The sequence below is a fragment of the Mustela nigripes genome, chromosome 5 (assembly GCF_022355385.1).
Source record: "Mustela nigripes isolate SB6536 chromosome 5, MUSNIG.SB6536, whole genome shotgun sequence".
Taxonomy (NCBI): domain Eukaryota; kingdom Metazoa; phylum Chordata; class Mammalia; order Carnivora; family Mustelidae; genus Mustela; species Mustela nigripes.
Genome location: NC_081561.1, coordinates 8625149 through 8650379, shown reverse-complemented (window position 1 = coordinate 8650379; position 25231 = coordinate 8625149). Strand labels below are relative to the sequence as shown.

Below are 25231 nucleotides of genomic sequence, written 5' to 3'. Positions count from 1 at the left end.
TTAAAACGTTGCCACACTAAAGTACATCAGGACCCTGAAGAAAGTTGGCAATTGTGTCCTAGATAATCTGAGACACAGCCTGGAGCTTCCCCTGACCTTTTCCATTAGTCTATTTTTCTTCCACCGGAAATGACCTTGCATTTTACTTATTTATGTAACCTAGACCCACTCTCAGACACCTGAATACACATGGGTGGAGGAAAAGCAGGAGTCTCTCCTTGAGCAATAGATAGCATCCTTAGGGGCCTCTTTCTCCCACCATAAGATGTGTTGAACTCATGCTCCCTCTTGGAATAAGCATAGCAATTAATAATGTGGGCCTGATTATCTTGTCTAATGACAAAAGTCAGATTTGCCACCATCATCACATGACATGTTTTAGGGACCAACACATATCTATTGTAGATCATAAATAATCAAGTATAAAAGTTCTGTGGCTTAGACATTTCTGCAAAGAAGACATACAGATGGCCAACAGAAACATGAAAAAGTGCTCCACATCACTCGGCATCAGGGAAATACAAATCAAAACCACAATGAGATATCACCTCACACCAGTCAGAACGGCTAAAATGAACAAGTCAGGAAATGACAGATGCTGGTGAGGATGCAGAGAAAGGGAAACCCTCCTACACTGTTGGTGGGTATGCAAGCTGGTGCAACCACTCTGGAAAACAGCATGGAGGTTCCTCAAAATGTTGAAAATAGAGCTACCCTATGGCCCAGCAATTGCACTACTGGGTATTTACCCTAAAGATACAAACGGAGTGATCCAAAGGGGCACGTGCACCCAAATGTTTATAGCATCAATGTCTGCAATAGCCAAACTATGGAAAGAACTTTGATGTCCATCAACAGATGAATGGATCAAGAAGATGTGGTATATATACACAATGGAATACTATACAGCCATCAAAAGAAATGAAATCTTACCATTTGCGACGATGTGGATGGAACTAGAGGGTATTATGCTTAGCGAAATAAGTCAACCAGAAAAAGACAACTATCATATGATCTCCCTGATATGAGGAAGTGGAGATGCATTGGAGGGGGTTTGGTGGGTAGGAAAAAAATAAATGAAACAAGATGGGATAAAGAGGGAGACAATCCATAAGAGACTCTTAATCTCACAAAACAAACTGAGGGTTGCCGGGAGAAGTGGGGTAGGAAGAGGGTGGTAGGGTTATGGACATTGGGGAGGGTATGTGCTATGGTGAGTGCTGTGAAGTTTGTAAACCTGGAGATTCACAGACCTATACCCCTGGGGCTAATATTACATTATATGTTTATAAAAAAAATAAAAAATTATAAAAATTAAAAAAAAAAGTTCTGTGGCTTAATCAACAATGTAAAAGAAAAAATCATATCTCCTCTACCCATTACTTCTTTATCTTAAATTGCTCTCTTGTTTTCTTTTTTTATTTCTTCCCACAAAAAATACTGATTGAATTAAATCTATACATTAGAAAACAATAGTGTAGTGAATATTAATGGAATGGCTATAATATTCTAGGAGAGAAGAAGTTTTTGTCTACCAGGAATATTTTCTGTGGTGATTGAGGTGGTGATGGTTTCAATCTTTTTAGCAACTTGGAGAGAAACAAGAGAAAGGAAGGAGAGAGGAACCATGAGAGACTATGGACCCTGAAAAATAAACTGAGGGGTTTAGAGGGGAGAGGGGTCAGAAAATGGGTGAGCCCAGTGATGGGTATCAAGGAGGGCACAGATTTCATGGAGCACTGGGTGTTATGCGCAAACAATGAATCATGCAAGAATACATTAAAAACTAATGATGTACTGTATGGTGACTAACATAACATAATAATACAAAGAAGAAATGGCATTGTCGGGCTTTTTAAAAAAATAAAATAAATATTATCAATGTGAATATGGTAATGATCATAATTTGAAAAAGAGGTCTCTCAGTAGTTTTTATGAGATGTATGTCATATCAAATATATATATTTGTCCAGAGGGGTTCACTCCTTTGTATTTAACTTTTTAAAAATGCATGATTTTTACCTTTCACAGAGAAATATAATCAGGTAAATGAGAAAATGCCATAATAGGAAGCAAAAATTGCTACTGCCTATCTACCAGATGAAGGGAGTTTTATTCCATTTTTCATTGCCCACAGGGAGGAAGTTTCTTTGTAAAATCTAATCAGGCCAAAGTCGTGGGTGAAACTTCCTTATATACATTAGGGAAACGTTTAAAAAGCAGAGATTCAGAAGCAGAAGGGCTCAAAGGATTCAGTGCTTGCCACCTGCCCCTAAGAGCTTTCCTAGAAGAGGTTCATCCATGACCTCAGAAGGAAGGTTCTAGCAAGCACATGTGAGAGCAAAACATGTCAGGGTGTGCATATGTATGTGTGTGTGTGTATGTGTGTAAGTAAAGATGAAAAAGTACTCTCTACTCTACTGTAGTAAGTAAAAGAAAGCTTCAAAGAAATAAAGGGATGCTGGCGGACAGAAATATTTAACGGTTTGCGAGATGGGCGGAGTCTTGCTGCCTTATTCTTAATATTGTTTTAAAGAACTCTTCTCTCTTGTGATAACTGAACACCCTCCCTGTGTGCATATCACTTCTCTTTCCATGCGTAGAAGACCAGGCAAGCATCCCCCAGACCCGAGCTCTGTCCTGATGCAGGGGAACTACGGAAACACAACTTCAGCTGGGGGTTTCCTTTTGAATTGGTCACGGTCACGCTATTCAAATAGGAAGAAATCTGCTACCCATTAGACATTTTCCTCCTGCATTAATAGTCAGAAAAATTAATTATATTTTGCAGCCATTCTTATTATTGGTTTTTTTGTAGTTGTTGATTTGTGGGGTTTTTGGTTTTTGTCTGTCTGTTTGTTTGTTTGTTTATTTTTTCCAGTTGGGAAATGTCCTCAAAGGGCCATGCCTGGATAACAGCATGTAGAGTCAATTAGGTTGTGAAAAAAGTAAAAGGAGAGAGCAGATCTGCAGTCCTGTCCTTGGAGGAAGCAGAAGGTGGCAACAGAAAAAGAGGACAGAGCTACAGAGGAAGTAGCTCGCAGCAGATGGGCCAAGTCAATATAGTGGAATTCCCAAAAACCAACCACGGGCTTTGAAACATTTTGAATGGATCACGATGCAATCCCCTTGTAATCTGTTTCTGCCCTTGAAGCTTATTTCTTCTGGAAAGAAAAGCTGAATCAAACTTCCTGTCTAAAAATCATGTGGGAGCTCCGGGAACATCTGAGAATTGAAACATTCCAACGGAAGTGACCCTCGGTTCCTACAGAATCAAGTAACCCTAGGAATGCAGGGACACCATTTTTAAAAGCATACTGGTGGTCTTTGGCGGTTTGACTAGTTCACTTCCAAAATACATATTTTGTTATTTGGCATTATCAGAGCTTGCATAAATTATAAAATTTTAGGGTTGGAGGCAGCCTTACATAGCATCTAATCAAATATCTTTAACTTCCAGATTAGGAAAGTAGGTCTAAGGAGATTAAGTGACTTGATTCAAGGTGACAGTTAACTAGCGACAGAGTGGGGATTGGGCCACAGTCAGTTTTTCTTTATTAAACACTAGTAACAAAAAATCAAACAAAACGTATTTTCTTCCAAAACTAATGCTATGTTTTCCAAATTTGACAGAAATATAATATGCTCTCTCTATATATATATGTTCTATATTCATTTGCTATATTTATATATTTATACATGTATTTCACATACTTCTAAAACAGTAAATAGCATGTTTACACAGGTGACTCAGTCTCGGTTATAGAATAAGACAGAAGGGTATTTTAGAGACAAGATTTTTCCTTGAATATATTGCAAAGTCTGAAGTAATACAGTGTTGCAGGATTCATTATCTGTCTCCTTTAAAATTCTATTTTAACACTATTGTAAGACATACAATAATCATCCTTTTATTTCAAATATGGGGGTGTGTTTTCTGCAAAGTATCAGATAATCAAGAGAGAGACATCATCTCATGATTAATTGAATTTATTACAGTGACATAAAAATTAATAGCAGAGAAAGAACTAAAAACAGATATATATTCATATATATCTATATATGAATATAGCACTTTATGGTTTTCAAAGTGTACTTCTCTTGTAACAACTGAATAATAGTTTTGGCACTTGGATTCTGGTCTCTTATCTCTTAGTGACTTTTTTTTAATTTTATTAATAGACATGTGAAGATGGTCAATAAGAAAACTGTTACTGTTTCATGTAACTTACAAACATACACAGTAGGCATTTCTTATCTTTGGTTGTTCAGTTATTCTTCCTTCCAATAATATATTTTTTTCCACCAGCTACAAAAACCATGACCCAGACCCAACCAATAAAGTCTAGCCCTTTGTCCACAGTGGTTTGGAGATAGGGACAGAATGAATTTGTTCCAGTACAACTGAACCCCAGAACTTTTGCTGGTTTCCTTTTTCTACTAGGCATTACTAAGCTTTCAGGATATGAGGGGAGAGTAGCCGTTTCATAAGGAGAGCGTGACACAAAAAACCGGAACCATATAGTGGTTTCTCCATACAGTGGAGAGAGAGCCACTGATGCTTTTAATATTGCCTTCATCTTTGGATCCAGCCATTACTGAATACAGACTGGCCTTGGCACTGTGGTTGTGTGTGCCGCCGACAAGCCCTCCCCCACCCCTACCGACACCTACACAGCTTTTACTTTGTTTTTATTCAATCAGCACTAGTTGCATTTTATTCCCTTACAGCTAAAAAAAACTTCTAACTAATATCAAACAGCAGACGCTTAAACTCGAGAGGGGCAGGAACCTTTAACTTTGTCCCTTGATCTAATTACACAGTTAAATAGAGGCAACAAACATTACAGGTTTAAATAATTGGGGCTTCACGTTCGGAACTCTTAAAATATTCTCAACCTAAATCCTACCTTTCCTCCCAGCTTTCTCAGGGTTCACTTTCTCGGATGGCATTCTCGCTCTTCAGAGTCCCAGAAAATCCTTAAATATATATACAAGTAACAAACACTGAGTAATATTTCTGACTCCTTTCCATTAGCAGGAGAGGACAGGCATATTCAAAGCATCTGAGAAGCTGGCAAAAAAAAAAAAAAAAAAAACAACCTTGAAAGACTTAAGTATTTTACTCAAGTCAGAGGCCTTGGGAGCTTTCTCACAGTGCCAGTGTCCGGAAACGTGAGTATTTTGACCATCATATTTGAGGATCCATTAATAAAATTATATTTGGACAGAGGTAACTCCTATACATTTAAGTTCATGATTTTAACAAGTCTATGTTTGAATATATTTCCTGTAAGAAAAATTGTCACTTTTTGAAAAGATTGATTTATTTATTTGAGAAAGAGTGACAGCACGCGCGTGAGGGGGAGGGGCAGAGGGAGAGAATCCTCAAGCACACTCCCAACTAAGCACGAGCCTGATGTGGGGCTGGATCCCACAACTCTGAGATCACGACCTGAGCTGAAATCAAGAGTGGGCTGCTTAACCAACTGAGCCACCCAGGCACACAAGAAAAATAGTTACTTTAATTCTAGTCCTGCATCATACTACATTTTGTCTACACCATCTCAAACGCCTCGTAACTGGAAATTTTTTAATATTCAGGACCTCTTTGTTTTCCTTATGTTTTCCTCATCCCCATTTGCAGAAATATGTTGGACAGTCATTGTTTTGGGATCTCATACCATATTGTCACAATAATATTATGTTTAGTAGTTTGAGTAGAGAATTTGGTACACCACATAGTAAACTTGACAGACATGACTCAGGTATTCTGCCATATTTTTTTGGTATTTTGCATGTTTCTGAGCACATAAGTTTGAGATAATTCTGAGGTTAATTCTATCAGAAGCCATTAAAAAACAAAAGGGATTTTATTTTTTTTAATTTATTTTTTAAAGATTTTATTTATTTATTTGGCAGAGACTGATCACAAGTAGGCAGAGAGGCAGGCAGAGAGAGGGGGGAGCAGGCTCCCCGCTGAGCAGAGAGCCCGAGGCAGGGCTTGATCCCAGGACTCTGGGATCATGACCTGAGCTGAAGGCAGAGGCTTTAACCCACTGAGCCACCCAGGCGCCCCAACAAAAGTGATTTTAAAAAGAAGAAGCTATCACTTTGGTTTAAATAATTTTAGCTAGCAATTATTGCTTATGAAAAGATATTACACTAATATACAAATATTAGTATAAATATACTATATATATACTTATATATATTTATATATAAATATATAAAATTATACTAAGTTTAATTATACTAAAATGTAACCATATTTTATATAGTTCTTTCTAGTTTAAGCCCCTACTATTTGTTATTAGTTCAGAGTTCTTTTTGGCTGTAAGGGAGACTGTTCCAAGAGGAATTATGAAAGATGTTTTGGTGGGTTCCAAAACGAATTCCAGGATCATTGTCCTTAGGAAGAATCCTGAAGAGGTGGTCTCACCCAGAGATGGAAACCCTAACAAATTTAGGGTGATGAGATCAGATGAGCCTCTCAGAGATTTCTGTGACCCAACATGGAGAGAAACAGCAGAATAAACCTCTGACCCTAAAGATGGCACAGCGTGAGAAGAAAGAGCACAAGACCAAATGAGATAAGGTAGACAGGAAAAGATATCTCAGCTGTGACACCCTCCCCCAATTAATGGCCAAGGACCAATTCCACTTATAGTCGTAGAGCTATTTAAGATCTCTAGAGTCAGATACAACTCCAGGGAAAACTGAGTGTAGAGAAACCCCAAACAAACTGCAATTAAATCTGTTGCCCTGTTGAAACTGGCTTTCAAAATGAAATCACATTCACTTGTAGAATAAAAAGAATATTATGTATCTCACACACCTGAGCCGTTGATCAGAATTAATACTCACCAGAAAAACCTAACTTCCCTAAGAAATCAAGAAATAATAGGACTACACCCAGTATGAAGAATTTCAACAAAGTATTTCTGGGGCAACAGAAGAAAAACCTTTTCAAAAGTTTTAAAGCCTTCTATTATTTTTTGTCCCTCCATACAAGGGTCATATGTGCACATTTTTATGCATGAACTTGATTTTGATTAATTCACTCAACAATTATTCACTGAGTACTTCTTATACAGGAGGTGCTGGGCACTGCAAGAAATACAGAAAAATATACAGCATATAGTCTCTTCCCTCAAGTGATTTATAATCTAATTGGGGACAAGGAGACAAATTAAACCATGCATGTAATATATCGGCATAGCTATATAAACCATAGAAAAGATAAAAGTATTATGAGTTAGAAAATTGAGGGAGGAAACAGTGGGCTTGGATTTTCAAAGAAAGATTCACAGAGAACTGTTTTTTGCAAACAGTGGATAAAGACATTGGTAAGAATGAAATCATATTAGGGAGTTATGACCAAGATTTAAACTGAGAAAGGTAAAGTAGGGTAGAGTCTGATGCAGTAGGGCAGGAAGGACAGGATAGTGAATAGAAAGTTTGTGTCAACTGAGAGGGACTTCTGGAAATATTCTAATTAAAATATTTTTTCTTTGACATCTGAAGGTTAATTCCCCTCAGAAATCTTTAATCAACGGAACTAGATCACTCCTTTTAAATCACTTTTTAGTAATGAATCCATAGCCTTGAAATATATCTTTTTAGTGCCCTTTGAGATAAGCTCTTTCTTCCTCACCATCACCCAATTCTGACAAAGCCAAATTCCTCCCCTTCACACACTCACACACAGACAATTCCTTACCCACTTAGATCTAGATCAAAGTCCAGGTAATACCATCCACCTTGCATACACACAGTAATTCTCACAACCACAACCCCTATGGCTCAACCTAGACACCCTCCCAAATCCCCCTCTCTGACTTACAGTGCCTCACTCTTGTCCCCTTTCAGAGTATACCGTTTCCTAGAGAACTCGTACAACAAAAAGAAATGACTCTGATTTTATTTGTATGAGCACGTTGCCTCTCTACAAATTCTACATCCTACGCAAAAGTCTGCTGTTTTGGCCTGCCCTAGTCCCAAGTTGTCTAGTAATTAGAATTCTTCTCCACTGGAGACAATGCCATGCATTTTGAGGAGAGAAGAGGAGATTGGAAGAATTCCAGAACCTTTTCACTGTTGGCTCAACTGGTCCGATCGGTAAGCATAATGCTTGTATCTTTAGCTGGAGGTGATTATGTAAAGTCTGAGTCTGAGAAGAATATGATTTTTTTATTATTATTTTAAGGCCTTGCGGTATTTTTTTTTCTTTTAAAAGGTCAAGGAGTGAAACTTAGGGGGAAAAAACACCAGGGAGTGAACCTTGGGGTTGGGGGAACCCTGAAGCCTTATTCATAATGCCCAGAGGCAGGTTGGGCATAGAAAATGAGGAACTTGAAAGAGAATATGAAAATACTTTCATGCAAAGAAACCAAATCCAATCAATACATGTCTAACAGATCCCTACTATGTGCAAAACCAAAATATCATTTTAATAGAAGTACTTTTGAGAAACAGATATTGACAAGCAGAGACTCGGATTCCCCTTATGTTTGTTTGCTGACAGTTGACATTACCCCCCATTGATTCTGACCATATCCACAGACAGCCTCAGGTCCAATGTCCTGGACTGTCCCATCCCATCATGCCTGGGAATAGCACTGAGCGCTGTAATAGACTCTTTTACAGATAAGACAAGTAGTGCTCAATACCAGGTTAATGAAATTTTTGTGGTCATTGCCTCTGCCTACATCTTTTTATGAAAAAATGTGTGGGTTTTTAACAATCACACAGACCTCTATTCTTTAAGCAACCAGAGTAAAATTCTTAAATTGTTTCTGGTAAGTGCTTTATCTGTGCAATCCCTTCTAGTCTCTTCGTCATTTTTATAGATGTAATCAATTATTTCAGTCAAGCAAAGGATGCTGCCAACTTTCCAGACTCTCCAGCCCGATTTTAACTACCAGCTTGGGGTTTTATTCAATATGAGCATAAAAGTTATTATATTCTAATTGCTTGTGATTGTTACTACATTGAGATTTATTTTTGTTGGTTTTTTTTCAGGAGATTGTTAAAATGAGTTTAGTGACTTCATTCTGGTTTTCCTGATTGATTCTATTATTAGGACTGTGGAAGCCTCGGGCCCTTTGGCCTTGCTGAACATCTTGAACAATTTTTTAAGCAGTTTGGGTTTGGCAAAACCTATTTTGCCAAGAACATTACCCTTTAATTTTTAAAAACCATGTGCATTTTAAGGAAAATGTAACCCATATGTTCCTAATTCCTCTGTACTAAACACATCAAAATGTTTTGTAAGAAACACTTGATTTCCAAGAAGACTTATGAGCCTTCCTTAAAAGACCTTTTAAGTTATTTTCTTTTAAAACAGGAAGTCACTTCTGCCAAGAATAAAGTTATTTAGACACCAACTGTTTCAAGAAACTCATGAACTAATTGGACATATTTTACGTTACTCTGGAATATATTTGCTGAATAAAATGGTAGCCAAAAACAAAAATGGAGCAGTGAGAGAATCAAACCAAATTTTAAAAAATTCTTAGTAAATAAAATATTTTTAAAAAATTCTTATAATATGTGTATGTTTTCTGAATCTTCATACATTGAAATATTTGTTTATGGATTTACTATTTGACAAAAGCACCTGCTTCAAATGAATTTATTGGGGATCAGATTTGGATGTTGTTTTGTTTTTAGTTCTGGGGAAGATATTCTAGAATCTTATTTGAGTATCTATTTTCAACGTGTTACAAATTAACTTTTCCCATAGAATTTGGAAATTTTAGCTCATTTTATCTTCATTTTAATATTCCTAATTCCAACAGTAAGAATAGACTATTCACAAACCTGCCTGGTATACATTTTTCCATATGCATAATATTCATATAAATGTATGAGTATGTATTGTGGGGACTCGAGCAGCTTCTGCTTCCTTCATGAAGCTCTCAGAGTCCACTGGACTCCTACTCCTCAAACCAGCAAATTTTGGTGATGATCCTTCTAGTCTAGATTCAGAGGCCAATGTGTCAAGGACAAGTCCGTTACCCCCCGAGGGCAGCACGAAGACTCCCATGGACAGAATATACAACCTATCAGGCATGTTTCTGGCTGGGTTTCCTGCATATTCTGGTATTCTCTTGTTTCCACCCTAATTTCAAATATCAGATCAGAAGAGAAAAGTAGAAACTGTCCCCATACCTCAAGCCCGCAAAGATTTACCTTTTTGCTTTCTCCAGGTTAGAACTCCCTTCAGATGCATCCCATCTGGGATGATCACGAAGGCAAAGACAACGACTTCCACTGCTCCTGTTGCTCAAGGCTCTTGAAGCAGCCTTCTCGATCTCTGTCACCACAGCCCCTGGCTGGTATACCGTAACTCCCATCTGTGAGGCAACCCAACCCTAAGCACTCAGAGACAACCCAGTAGATATCACAACAAAGCAGTTAAAAGGCAAAATGTTCTGATTTGCAAGTAGCCGTATTGTTGGTGCTCAATGATATGAGACGGTGTATGTGTTAATTAGTTGATTGTAGTCATCACTTCACAATGAATAACTATATCAAACCATCACATTGTGTACTCTCTATCTACAGACATATAGATAGATAGAAAATAGAAATAGATATAGACAGATATATATATATATGTGTGTGTGGGTATATATATATATATATATACAGATTTTATTTATCAATCATACCTTATAATGCTAGGGAAAATATGATAAATTATACCATCTGTCTCTGTTGTGAATATTATTTGTTGTATGTTAACATTACTGGGTGGGTTTTTTTTTTTTTTTTTTTTCTATTTTAAAATGTACAAATCAGGAACACAAAAGAGAACTCATTTTCGCCTTCTCTGGCCATCATTCCTCATCTATAAATGGCCATAAGAAGACGGGATGATTCCTCAGGTTCTTTCCTGCACAAACTTTTTCGGAACCTATTTTTAACCCACGAGATCTCCAGCAATCCTGACAGTGAAGAAGTCATGGCGGGGCGGGGCCGGGGGGTGCGGCGGAGGTTCAGGGCACACGTGGTTTCTTGATGCCAATATTTCCTAGTTCAGTCCTGAGTTCCTTCTGCTTGCCAGACACTTTGCTGGGATTAGAGATACAAAGAAGAAAGCAGAAAGAAACAAATTCCGCCTTCGTGGGTTTCAGACGAGTTTAGGAAAATAAGCATCCAAACAGCTGTGACGATGTCTGATTCGAATTTTCACTGATAAGAAAAAAAAAGAGGCTGGAAACTCTGTATTTGACATGGAGCTAGAAAAGCAGAGGCTGATCAGTCTTGGGAGGCGCTGGCAAGGAAGGTGTGGTGTCGGGGAAGCTCTAAGAGAACTGATGAGAAGTGAAAAAAACAAACGGTTTTATCAGCTGCAAAACAATGGAATTATAAGGGGATTGATTTTTTTTCTTTTTTTTTAAGATTTTATTTATTTATTTGATAGACAGAGATCACAAGTAGGCAGAGAAGCAGGCAGGCAGAGAGAGAGGAGGAAGCAGGCTCCCTGCTGTGCAGAGAGCCTGATGCGGAACTCGATCCCAGGACCCTGAGATCATGACCCGAGCAGAAGGCAGAGGCTTTAACCCACTGAGCCACCCAGGGTCCCCAGGGGATTGAATTCTATTTGTTTTTAAGTCCTGCCACTCTAGTTTGGGTATGTATTTCTAGGTGATGCTTTTCTTCCAGGAGGACCAGCAAAAACTTTATTGTAATAAAACTCAAAATATACAGAATCACCATTTCTCCAGGCCTTCAAATTAACCTGACAATTTCTTCCATAACAGTAAGAGAGGGTCATGGTGAAGTTGGAAGGCCATGGAAACACCCCAAAATATACCCCATATGTGATGGCAAGAGTGCAGCAGAGTGAGGGCACTTGAAAAATAAGCCTCTTTCATCTTAAAAAACAAGAACAAGGCTAGTCACAATCAAAGTTTTTAAATTGTGAAGAGTAATGTTAGAAGGATATTCTGATTCCATTGTGCTCTTTAAGGATTAAGGCATTTCATGAAATAAATAATACAATGGATTGCCTGTTTTAAGTGTTTAACATAGGAACTAGCAGATCCAACCTAAAGCTCTCTGCATGGACCTCATCAACAGTTTAAGATTTAAATTCTAAACTACAAAAAGAGTATTTCCCTTGTGAGTAATCTAGTAACAGTGTGCTTCACTGTCCGGATTACTAGAAAGTTCTTATGTTGAGAATAAGTTCATAAAGAATAGGCTGACTCGGTCAGTTGAACATCCAACTCTTGTTTTTGGCTCAGGTCATGACCTGAGGGTCATGAGATCAGGCCCCACAATTGGGCTCAGGACTCAGGGCAGAGTCTGCTTGAGATTCTTTCCCTCTTCCTCGGCCCCTCCCACTAGGGGCTCTCTCTTTCTAAAATGATAAATCTTTAAAAGAATAGGTTCATAAAAAGTTTGTACAGGAACTAATCTTAGGAGTCATTCCACACCCTCTTCCATCTCTTTATAGACAAGGGGAATGAAGCCCAGAGAAGATGGAAATTACTTGTCTCCCTTGTGTTTCTGATTTACAGTATGATGATTTGATATAGCTATACCTTGCATATATTGTATATATTAGTCATATCATTAAAAGCAGATCTGCTCCTGTGATATGACCTAATAATCTTAATAAATTGGTCTTAATAAAGAGCTGATGCTTCAAAATTATATAGGATCCATCCGTATGTTACAATATTTTCAATTTTACATGCAGTTGGAAATTTTCTTTCATTTGCAGTTTTTGATTAGGGCATAAAGAGGGACGAGAGAACTCCCTAGAGTGAAGCAACTGGAATATAAAAGGTCATTCCTTACAATTTCTTCTTCATGCATATTGTCTTCTACAAAAAAGAGGAAGGAAGAATGAAGGAAGAAAGGAATGCAGGAAGGCAAAGAAAGAAAGCAGACCGCCCCCAAAAGAATAAAATCCAAATAACTTGAACTATAAATATATTTTAAAAATAGAATCCTCATCTAACCAGACGGAACTACAGTAATAGAAGATTTTGTTTGAAAAACAGAGAAGATAATGAGCATCACCACAGGATTCGAACCACCTAAATTCTATTTTTATCTTTCATATATCTGGGTCTTGACTATTTTCTTTCAAAATTTACTTTCATATAGGAGCACCTGGGTGGCTCATTGGGTTAAGTGTCCAACTCTTCTTGTTTGCAGGTCATATTCTCATAGGTTGTGGGATCCAGCCGCCCAGTCAGGTTCTGCGCTCAGTCGGAAATCTGTATGAAAGATTATCTCCCTCTGCCCCTCTTCCACTCACTCACTCTCTCTCTCTGAAAATAAATAAATAAATCTTTAAAAAATTACTTTCATATAATTTGCCTTGAAATTAGGTCTCTGGAAAAATTAAAGGTCAATATGCTGAGGAAGGTAATGAAGTAAAGATAGAAAGAACATAGTTTGGGTGAATGTGAAGCCAATGCAAATTTTTCTAGCTGATAAAATTCTTTAAAACTCAGAAACATTTTCCCTCCCTTTCCCTCTGATCCTCTGTCTTGAAACCAGAGAAGGAAACAAACCAGAAGAAATTCTTAATCTCAGCAAACAGACTGAGGATTGCTGGAGGGGAGGTGAGTGGGAGGGATGAGGTGGCTGGGTAATTGGACACTGGGCAGGGCATGTGCTATGGTCAGTACGGTGAATTGTATAAGATTGTTGAATCACACACCTGTATCCCTGAAACAAATAATACATTACATGCTAATAAAAAAAAAAAAAAAAAACTCAGAAACATTTACCTATGAACTATGAAATGGGTTGCTCTATTTTTAAACCATCCATAAGGACTACTAACTTTCCATCACTAAGGAAGTATCCAGTGTAATCACAATTGAATAATTATGGTCAATTAACCATAAATCTAACATGTTTCATCAACCTGTTCTTCCTTTCTATGAAACTGTGAAAAATGGATACCCACCATTCATTCTAGTGAATTCTGTCCAATTTTGTGATGACATCAATAACACAAAGCAGGATTTATTGTGCTTATGGATTGTAAACAAAATTTGTGAAGAAATGAATTGTTTACTCATGTGAGGTGGATGAGCTTTTCCAGAAAGATTTAGTGCCCTCGAGGAGACCTTTAATTAAATGGAACTAGAAATTTGTGTTCATTTCACTGGTCTGAAGAGAGCAAAGGCATCATCATTAAACAGTTACTTTAGGGCACTAGGATTTCCATATCGGGTATTACATAAACTTTGTACATACAACCAGTCCTCACAAGCAGTAATGGCAATGATGATATTTATTAGACCATTCTGCACTGTAATCCCATAATAACACTTAGAGGGGAGCAAAACCCTATTGTAGAAGTCAGGACACCTTATTTTGTGTAATCTTCCAACAGCAAGATACTTAAAGTCATTTCAGTCATCTATACAGAGGGAAGTTAAGCAAGATGAGCTCTAAAATCCCTTTCAATTCTAAAATAAAATTATTTATTCATTTTCTTCTTTCTCTGTGTTGTCTTCCAAGTTGTATTAGAAACATTTTTCTTTCAATAATGCCTCTTTTCCACCCTCCTCAAATATACACTGAGTTCCCAAGAATTAAAACAAGATTTTAAGCACACTATTCTCTTTCAAAACACATGGAGAAACCAAGACAATGCAAAAGCTGTTTTATGATTATGGCAGAATCACTAAACAAATCATTTCCATGCCTAAATAACAGGAGGTTAGGCCAGACATCTCATTTCCCACCTCCTCTTTTTCCATCCCCAAAATAGATGATTACTTGCTTATTTTGTAAAGTAAGTGTTAAAAAGTCTCTTGGACATTGGGAAAAAGCAACAACAACAACAAAGAACAGTGATGCAGGGCAAATTTTGATTAATCTTCTACTTTTTAATTTTTTTTTTTACTTTTTTTTACTTTTTTAAATTCTCATTAAATGTTCGTTTTAATGGGTCTCAAAATTCTGTGACAGGATTTTGGTCAAGTTGTTTCCATTAAATAGTACTGATTTTAAAAATTACCAACTTAATGGGATGCCTAGATGGCCCAGTCAGTTAAGCATCTGCCTTCAGCTCAGGTCATGACTCCAGAGTTCTGGGATCAAGTCCCACACCAGTCTCCTTAGTCAGCAGGAAGCTTCCTTCTCCTTCTGCCTCTGCCTGCCACTCCCCTGCTTATGCTCTCTCTCTCTTCTCTCTCTATCTGACAAATAAATAAATAAATAAAATCTTTTTAAAAATTAGTGACAAAACTGCCACACACACACACACACACACACACACACACAACAAATGGTCCACAAAATGTTCTCATTTTCTTCTGAAGGTTTTACAATGCATTGCTATCATTAACCAGTATTTTACTATTAAACTTATATGGTGAATTGACACAAATAGCTTTGAGACCGTTCTTCCACCACTGATTAAGACTAGTGTGATGGGTGTTGGGGATATTATTCACTTATGAACTTTCTGGGCAGACTTGGTGAGCTTGCTAGCTCCAGCTGCCTTCTTGTCCACCACTTTGACGGACATCCATAGAAACCGACAGATGGTTTCTATGTCATGAACAGCAAAATGGCCCGAGGAGGATAATCAGAGAAGCTCCCAACACACATAGGCTTTCTAGGAACTGTATCAATGATAGCAACATCACCAGATTTCAGGAACATGGGGCCATCTTCCAGCTTTTTTCCAGAACTGTGGTCAGTCTTCTCCTTCAGTTCAGCAAACGTGCAACAATGTGAGCTGTGTGATAATCCAATGCAAATGCATATCCAGCACTTATTTTGCTGGATGTTTCAGGATAATCACCTGAGTGGTAAAGCCAGCTGCTTCTGTAGGTGAGTCATTTTCACTGTGTTCAGCCACAGGGCCATGACGAACATCTTTGACAAATATGTTCTTGATATTGAAACCCACATTGTCCCCAGAAATAGCCTCACTCAAAGATTCATGCTGCATTTCAGCAGACTTTATATCAGTTATAATATTGACTAGAGCAATGGTGACCACCATGCCTGGTTTAAGAACATGAATCTCTGGGACACCTAAATGGCACAGTCCGTTGAGCATCTGGCCCTTGGCTTCAGCTCAGGTTGTGATTTTAGGGGTGTGAGATCAAGCTCCACATGGGACTCCATGCTCAACATAAAGTCTACTTAGAATTCTCTCCCTCTCTCCCTCTGCCCCTCTCCACCTCTGAAATAAATATATTATTCTTAAAAACAAAAAACAAAACAATAGTCTCCACTCAGCCCACAGGGACAGTACCAATATGACAAATCCTGTAGATATCCTGGAGGGACAGATGCAAGGGCTTGTCAGTTGGACAAGTTTGTGGCAGGATGCAATCTGGGGTTTCAGGTAGTATGGTTCCACTGACATTGCCATTTTTACAGATGACTTTCCATCCCTTGAACCAAGGCATGTGAGCACTTGGCTACAGCATGTATGCTGTCATGTATACTGGCATAAATGTTACTGTCTCAGGATTGTAGCCAATCTTCTTAATGTAGGTGCTGACTTCCTTAATGAGTTCCTCGCATCTCTTCTGGCTGTAGGATGGCTCAGTGGAATCCATTTTGTGAACCCCAGTGATTAGTCATTTACTAATTGTTATTAGTTGTTTACACCCAGTGTGTAAGCCAGAGGGTTTGCTCGTGGGTCTGCCCATTCTTGGAGATACTTTCTTCAAATTCACCAACACCAGCAGAGACGATCAGGACAGCACAGACAGCCTGAAATGTAAATGTAATTATGTTGTTGATGGAGTCTCTGTGTCCTAGGACATCAATAATGGGGGACTCAATGATGGTCACATAATACTTGTTGGTCTTGAATTTCCACATGGAGATGTCAATGCTGATATCATCTTCACCTTCAGCTTTCAGTTTATCCAACACCCAGGCTTACTTGAAAGGGCCTTTTCCTACCTCAGCAGCCTTCTTCTCAAGTCTTTCAATTGTTCTTTTGTTGTTTCCACCACATTCACAGATCAGATAATCAAGTAGTGGTAAACTTGCCTGAATCTATGCATCCATGATGTCAATGAGTCATCTCCTTTCCCACTTTATTTTAGATTTAGTGATGGTTTTCATGACACCGGTGTTCTGATGACAAACTGTTGTGAAAAAGCAGGCTACAACTTTTTAAAAACTTGTAAATCTATTTGGGGAACTTGGTATTTTGAGAAGAAATGAATGAAAAAGAAGATCCTGGATCTAAAACTCAAGTCAAGTTGACTTCAGATCCAATGTGACAAATAATGAGTTATTGTTGGGAAAGTGAAGTAGCATACCAATAGGAAACTAACTACACAAACATGGCTCATCTCTTTTGTGCCCCTGGTGTATTTCAGGGTTCAATATTCAGCTCCTTAGAATTCCCATATCCTCCATTCCTGAATAGGAGCGATCTGCATATTTTTACATCATACAGGCACAATGAAAATACCAACTCACTGATTTCATCTTGTTTAGTTAAATTTTCAACAAGATAAGGAATCATAATGCTCTATTCTTTGGACATGCACACAAACACCCCAAGACGGGTATACTATTAGGTCTTTGACGGGTATACTATTAGGTCTTTGAATGTGCGGATTCTATTTAACTCCCTTGTTTCCTAGCAGTTACCACTATGCACATAACACAGGATTAAAAATCATGGGCTGCATACATAAAAATAAAGTACTTAATATGGAGTTTCTTTAAGGTAGAGCAAGAATTGAACATTAACAAAACAATAAAATATTTCTATTTACTCATTATTCACTGGTGCTGAGCACTATACCCACTTTACCTTTAATCCTTAAAATTCCTCTGTCAGGCATTATCATTTACATTTCACAGAAAGGGTATTTCTAAGAAATAAATGGTCCACTGTGATACACAGAGTAACCTGTGGCCTGGTTCTCAACCGCAGCCTGTCTGGCTGCACACCCCCATGCTCTCTCCCTTCCAGCACACTTTCTTTCCTTACTGCTCTAACCACATGCCATCCAATTTACGTATGACTTCATGAATACTATAATGAAAAAGCATGGAGAAAATGTGTTTCTGCTTCACAGCTCGCTAATATCTTCCAACCAGATCTCCAACTAGTAATCACTTTGTCTTGTGGGTAAGTTGTTTTGTTTTAGTTTATCAAAATATTTTTCTGTTCAAGGCAAAGCTTGTCTGAGAGGATATACATACATCAGTACCAAATAATAAAATATAAGAGGCATGAAGTTCTCTAGGTAGCCTGTAAGCTAGCCAGGAAAATAACAGAGGGATGAAGCAGGCCAGGAGAAAGAAAGAATGCCCATCATGGTCCTCCAGTTAAATTAAGTCTTCAAAACTTAAGCTCTTGAGCCAGAGGCCTAATCGGTGGAGGACAGTAGACAAAGAAATTGCCTGGGTCCTAAAGCAAAACTCTTGTGCAACCTGGCCTCCTTCTTATGACTGATGTGTTGGTGAAGGAGGCCATGTAGTGACCAAACCCTCTGACTTTGGCTCGCTAATGCAGGTCTCCATCTGCCCTACATTTCAATTACTAGTGTTGGGAGAAGATAAAGAATCAAGTTAAATTTCCCAGAATCACTCAAAAAGCAAGATATAAAAAGCAGCAGCCCTTGTTTGACCTGGGTTCAGTTATTTAATGAAATGTTCTTACAATCCTCATCATCAGATGTAGGACCTGATCCTTATTGGTTGTACATTCTAACCAAAACTAGTTAATTTATAGTATCATATCACTTTGACTCAGTCACTGTAAAGGTTGCCACTGGGTATTATCATTGACTCAAATTTCTCAGTCATGGCATGGCAATAAGTGATCAACACCAGAACCTAATGTTTGCCCTTTTATAAAATAATACCTACAGAACATAATCATTCTTGCTACTTGATCTTATTTCTTGATCTTCATCTTCCAAGAAATGATCATAAATGAAATATGACTGATTCTCAACAATGTGCTAAGCTTAATGTTTTATATTTATAGCCACTGTGCACTATGCACAATATAAAACATAAAACTACATTTTATATTTACAGCCACATGCATAACAAATGCCATATCTGCTTTTGTCATAAATATGCAATTAAAACATTTCCCAAACATTGTGTAAACTGTTCTATATAAATTATCACAACAAACCTAGGACATGGTAATGAGAAAAAAACTGAGGCTCAGAGGCCAACATGCCCAACATTGTACAGCTATCTTTTGAAGTAGTAAAACATTATTGGAACCACTCTTTTTGTTCTTATCATATACTGATCTTTATTGTCATTGTTTGTGTCCAGTCAAATGTCAGGTCTTTAAAGCTGAAGAATCTAATGAAAGCAGTTAACACTTTCCCTAGAAAAATCCATACATCTGTCATCATTCCCATGATTTCAAAGAGTGGGAAGACCTACTGTAGCCTGCCTATAGGTTTGAAAATCCATGTACCCTACAGAGCCATGAGTCCTAAGCTCAGAACACCTCATATGCTCTCTTACCCTCCTTCATGTCTTCCACAGGCTTGTGTCTTGCACACTTCTGGTTCTCGAGAAATACACTGACTTCTAAAGAGGAGGACACTTGCTGTGAACTTTGCAGTCTGAGAGGCTATAAATGTGGTTTACCAGAGAGCTTGTTTTTCTTTTTTATTATCATATTCTTGAACACATAAAATCCATGAAAGAGATAACAGTAACTTGTGATCTGAGCCTTGACTTTGGTGAGCACTATGGGAACAGACACTTCTTCACTGGACTGCTTTTGTCTTACATCAAAAGCACTGATGGCTCTAGAAGATCGGGGTATGTCTATGCCAATTGTTTCATGTTGGAGATATTTAGGGAGGTGTTAAAGTGGACATTAGCACTCTTTTTGGAAAGAAAGTATTTTTCTTTCTTGAATACTCTTATCACATAAAAAGAACTTGGCAGACCAAAGGTTGAGACCATTCAATATATGGTCTTTTGGTAAAAACTGAAATTTAATTGAAGGTTTTTAATCTTGGTATGAAGTTCACATATTATTATTATTATTTTACTTTATGTGTCCTTCTAAAAACAGTTTAAAGTCCAAACATGCCTTTTATTGTGGGACCTGTAATAAAATATACCTAGAAATAGAAAGTCCAGGCCTTTGCTCCATCCTTTGTGCCTAATTCTGAACTTTATCACCCTTTGCCTAAGTTCTTAAAACCACTTCCTGTCTCAGAACCTCCTGGCTAAGCTGTTAAGTGTTGGATAAAACCAGCTTTTTTCCAGTAATTAAATCTAATCATGCCATTTGCTTATTTTAAAAACCTTTCTTGGCTCCTATTGCCTATAGCATTAGACCACATTTCTTATTTTAGCTTGAAAGCCCCTTTTGCCATACTTCTGGCCTTGTGTTCCTTTGCTAACTCCATCTAAACTCTTGTCCCCTTGGTGTGAGCCACCAACACAACCCTAAATTCCAGTTTTACTAAAATTGTCACTTTTTTTTTCTTTTTTTTAATTAACATATAACATATTATTTGTTTCAGGGGTACAGTTCTGTGAATCATCAGTCTTACACAATTCACAGCATTCACCATAACTCATACCCTCCCCAATGTCCATCACCCTTCCATCCCCCTCCCCTCCAGCACCCCTCAGTCTGTTTCCTGAGATTAAGAGTATCTTAATGACTTGTTTCCTTCTCCACTCTGATCTTGTTTCATTTTTCCCTTCCTTCCCCCATGACTCCTCACCCTGCCTCTTGAATTCCTTATATCAGAGAGATAATATGGTAATTATTTTTCTCTGATCGACTTACTTCGCTTAGCATAATACCCTCTAGTTCCATCCACATCGTTGCAAATGGCAAGATTTTGGGAGGTTTTGATGGCTGCATAGTATTCCATTGCATATATGTACCACTTCTTCTTTATCCATTAAGCTGTTGATGTAGCCACCACTTTCTAAGCACAATTAGACCTACCACAATAATAAGCATACTATCAACCTGGAAACACCTACTTACATTTTAAGACTCAATTCAATCTTTGTCTCAACCAAGAAGGCTTTTATGAACCCGTCATGTATTTATTTTATCCTTTTAACCTCAGTTCCGTTTTATTAAATAATTTTGTTAAAGCTGATGCCATTGAAAGTTGCAAGTGTGATGCCTATCTTTTCAATAAGACTATGAGGCCCTCAAAAACAAAAACAAATTTTATTGCCTTTGCATACCTAGCACCAGGCCAATAATTGGTGTCATTCACTAGCTCAGAAATTGTTTGAATAATCAATGAATAAAATAGCGGAGTGAATCTGAGCTCTAAGTTTTGCTCTAATTGCTAAGCAGTGTGTAAACTGGAAGTAAATAAATTTAAGTAGAAAATGTCAGACATTTCTAACTAGTATTTTATTGAATTATAATTGACATACAATATTATGTTAGTTCCAGGTATACAACATAGTGATTTAGTATTTTCATACATTACGAAATGATCTCCATAATAGTTCTAGGTACCCTGTCACTATACAAAATTATTCAAATATTATTGACTTTGTTCCCTATGATATCCTGCTATTTCTTTATTTTATAACTGGAAGTTTGTATCTCTTAATCTTTACCTATTTTACCTGACCACATCCACATCCCCTTTGCCAACTACTAGATTGTTTTCTGTTTTTTGGATTTTATTTTTTCAATTATTTTGGGTTTTAGATTCTACATATAAGTGAATCATAAGATATTAATCTTTCTCAGTGATAGTTATTTCACTTAGCATAATACACTTTAAGTCCATTCATGTTATCACAGATGGCAAATTGCATTCTCTATTATAACTAATATCCTATTGTATGTATATGGGCTTCCAAAACTAAAAGAATAATATTGAATAAAGGAAGCAATAGTGAGCATCTCACCTTGTTCTTAATCCTAGAGGAAACATTTTCAGCTTTACAACATTAAGTAAGATGTTAGCTGTGGTTCTGTCATATATGGCCTTCTTATTTTGAGGTATGTTCCCCTCTGTTGACTTTTTTGGACTTTTTATCATAAGCAGATGTTGAATTTTGCCAAATGCTTCTTCTGCCTCTATTGAGATGATCATAGGAATTTTATCCCTCACTATGTTAATGGAGTATATCATGCTGATTGATTTGTGATGTCATACCATCTTTGAATCCCTAAGATGGATTCCCCTTGGTCATGGTATATGATCTTTTTAATGTGTTGCTGAATTTAGTTTGATAATATTTTGTTGAAGATTTTTGTATCTCTGTTCATCAGGGGTATTAGCCAGGAATATTCCTTTTTTGTAGTGTCTTTATCTGGTCTTGGTATCAAGGTGTTGCTGACCTCATAAAACAAGCTCAGAAGTGTTCTTCCCTCATCTTCAATTTTTTGGGATAAATTGAGGAGGGTAGATATTAACTCCTTTTTAAATGTGTGGTAGAATTCACCTCTGAATCCATCTGAAAGTGGACTTCTGTTTTGGGGAGATTTTAATTACTTCAATTTCATCACTAGTAATTGGTTTAATGAGACTTTCTAATTCTTCATGATTTCAGTCTTAGAAGATTACACTCTTGTAGGAAATTATCCTTTATTCCTAAATTGTCTAATTTGTTCACATGTCACTATTTTTAATACTCTTTTATGATCCTTTATATTGTTGTAATATTGGCTGAAATTTCTCTTCATTGATTTTTTACTTTATTTATTTGGGCCATCTCTCTTTTTTCCTTGATGTTTCTGGTTTTGTTAATTTTGTTTGTCTTTTCAAAGAAGCAGCTCTTAGCTTCATTGATCTTTTATATTTTGTCCATTTTATTTATTTCCACTCTGATTTTTATTATTTCCTAACTTCTAACTTTAGACTTTGTTTGTTCTTCTTTTTCTAGTTCCCTTAGATATAAGATTAGATTATTTACTTGAGATTTTTCTCATTTCTTGAGTTGAGCCTGTATTGCTATGAACTTCCCTGTTAGGGCTGCTTTTGCTACATCCCAAAGATTTTGAAAGCTTGAGTGTCCATTTTCATTGTTCTGAAAATAATTTTTTTATTTCTTCTTTGGTTTTTGTTGTTGTTGTTGTTGACCCATTGATTGTTTAATAATATGTTGCTGTCTCCACATTTTTGTGAGGTTTTTTTTCAGTTTTCTTCTTATGATTGATTTTTAGTTTCCTACCAACTAAGTAGGAAAAGATATTTGATATTATTTCAATCTTCTTGAGTTTCTTGAGACGTGTTTTGTGGCCTGACATGTGATCTATCCTGGAGAACCTTCCATGTGTAGTTGAAATATATATATATATATTCATATTCTGCTGTTTGGGGGTTAAATGTTTGTAAATATTAAGCCCACCTGGTCTAATATGTTGTTTAAAGCCAATATGTGCATATTGATTTTATATTTGGATAATCTATTCATTGATGTAAGTGGGATATTAAAGTTCCCTACTATTATTGCTGTCTAATTCTCCTTTTATTTCTGTTACTATTTGCTTGATATATTTAGATGTTCCCATGTTAGGTGCATAACTGTTTACAAATTTGATGTTTTTGCTGGATTGACCTCTTTATCATTATATAAAGCTCTTCTTTGTCTTTGTTACAGTCTTTGTGTTAAAAGACTCTTCTTGGGTCTATCAGAAATACCCAGCAAAAACAAAACAAAACAAAACAAAAAACAGAACCCTGGACTGAGGGTTAAAATTTCTTGAAATAAACATAAATTTCTTAGGTCAGAAACAAAGGGAGTAAAGAAAAGAAGATTCAGATATAAATGGTGGAAAGCACCAGACAAATATCAGAAAATACGGAAACTTGGCTATATGGAGAAAGCATATTTATTGATATTCTGCTGTAACAACAAGAAGAGAGGGGTACAAAAGAAGATCCAAATCCTAGAAAATCTGGCTTAATGCACTTTTACCCTCTACACAGGAATCTCTTTCTTTAAAGTACAGAAATCCCCAACTCATTTCAATATGAACAACAGGAAAGAATTGTGACCACTTCCATATTAATTAAATATGTAAAATAAATAAAAATAAATAAATACATAAATAGCATAGATGGAAAATATATATAATATGAAGACTCACCAGAAAAAATATGTCTGTAAAGCAGTTTTCATATTTTACACATTGTTACATATTTTTATATTAGTGTAACCTAATTTTTCAAAGAAAATAAAAGAGAATTAATTAAATGGCAAAAGCTATTAAAGAACAAAATAATTCACAATCAAGAAAACTCATAAATGTGATAGCTAAAAAAGAGGAAGATGAGAAATGAGAACAAAATGACCATATAAAGAATTAGAAATAAAAGTAATAGGTTTAGAAATGAAGACTCAATTGAAAGTAATATAAGAGTAAGTAGACAACTCAGGAGCCAATGTTCAGAAATTAAAAGATAGAAAAAAAAAACTTAAAAAACTAAACAAAGAGACTAAAAATAATTTGATAGATATAGAACAAAGAATACCTAACATGAGTATAATTAGAGGTCCTGATGAAGAAAATCAAAACCATGGCATGAAAGAACACTAAAACAAAACCTAAGAAATCATTCTTATTTGTAAGAAATTTGGATTTATTTATTGAAATGCACAAAATATATATAGGAATTGATACACAATAGTAATATCTTAGTATAAAATAAGAAACTAGATATTTTTATCAAATAGAGAAAATTATTTAATTATGCTAACTATCAGTGATAGTATGTACACTATCTAATTTAAAATTTCTCAAAAATTCTAGAAAATCATTTGCCTATATGAACCCAGTGCCATAAAATTTAGCACCTCTTGAATAAATAACTACCTTGTTATCAGCTATCCTAACAAAATAGTCATATCTATAATTGTTATAATCATGGCAAATTGCATTGATCTGAAAATATATATTGGCAGTTATCTGTATCTTTGATTAATTAAAATTTCAGTCCAATAAATCTTTACTTACATTGTAAATAATGATGGAGGAGGGAGGAAAGATAATCAAAGTTTGTCACAGCAAATGTTGAGAGCCACTCACCTTCATTCAATGCAGTTCATTCAATGTATAAACAAGAAAATAAAATTTAAAGGAAATAAGTAATTTGCCCAGTATAAAACAGCCAAACAGTACCAGGCTTCAAATACAAGTTTAATCTTTTAATTTTCATGTCCATGCTTTGTTCTATCACATCATGCATAAAATTAAAGTTGTTCATTTTATTTCAGACTAAATATCATAATGTAGGAAATTAGAAAATCGTAGTTTTTAATGGAA

General features: G+C 36.5%; 1 pseudogene; it reads right to left on the bottom strand.

Moving 5' to 3' along the window:
- Positions 1-15548: 15548 nt before the first annotated feature.
- LOC132018525 (elongation factor 1-alpha 1-like) overlaps positions 15549-25231 on the bottom strand; it is a 104574-nt pseudogene continuing 94891 nt past the window's right edge.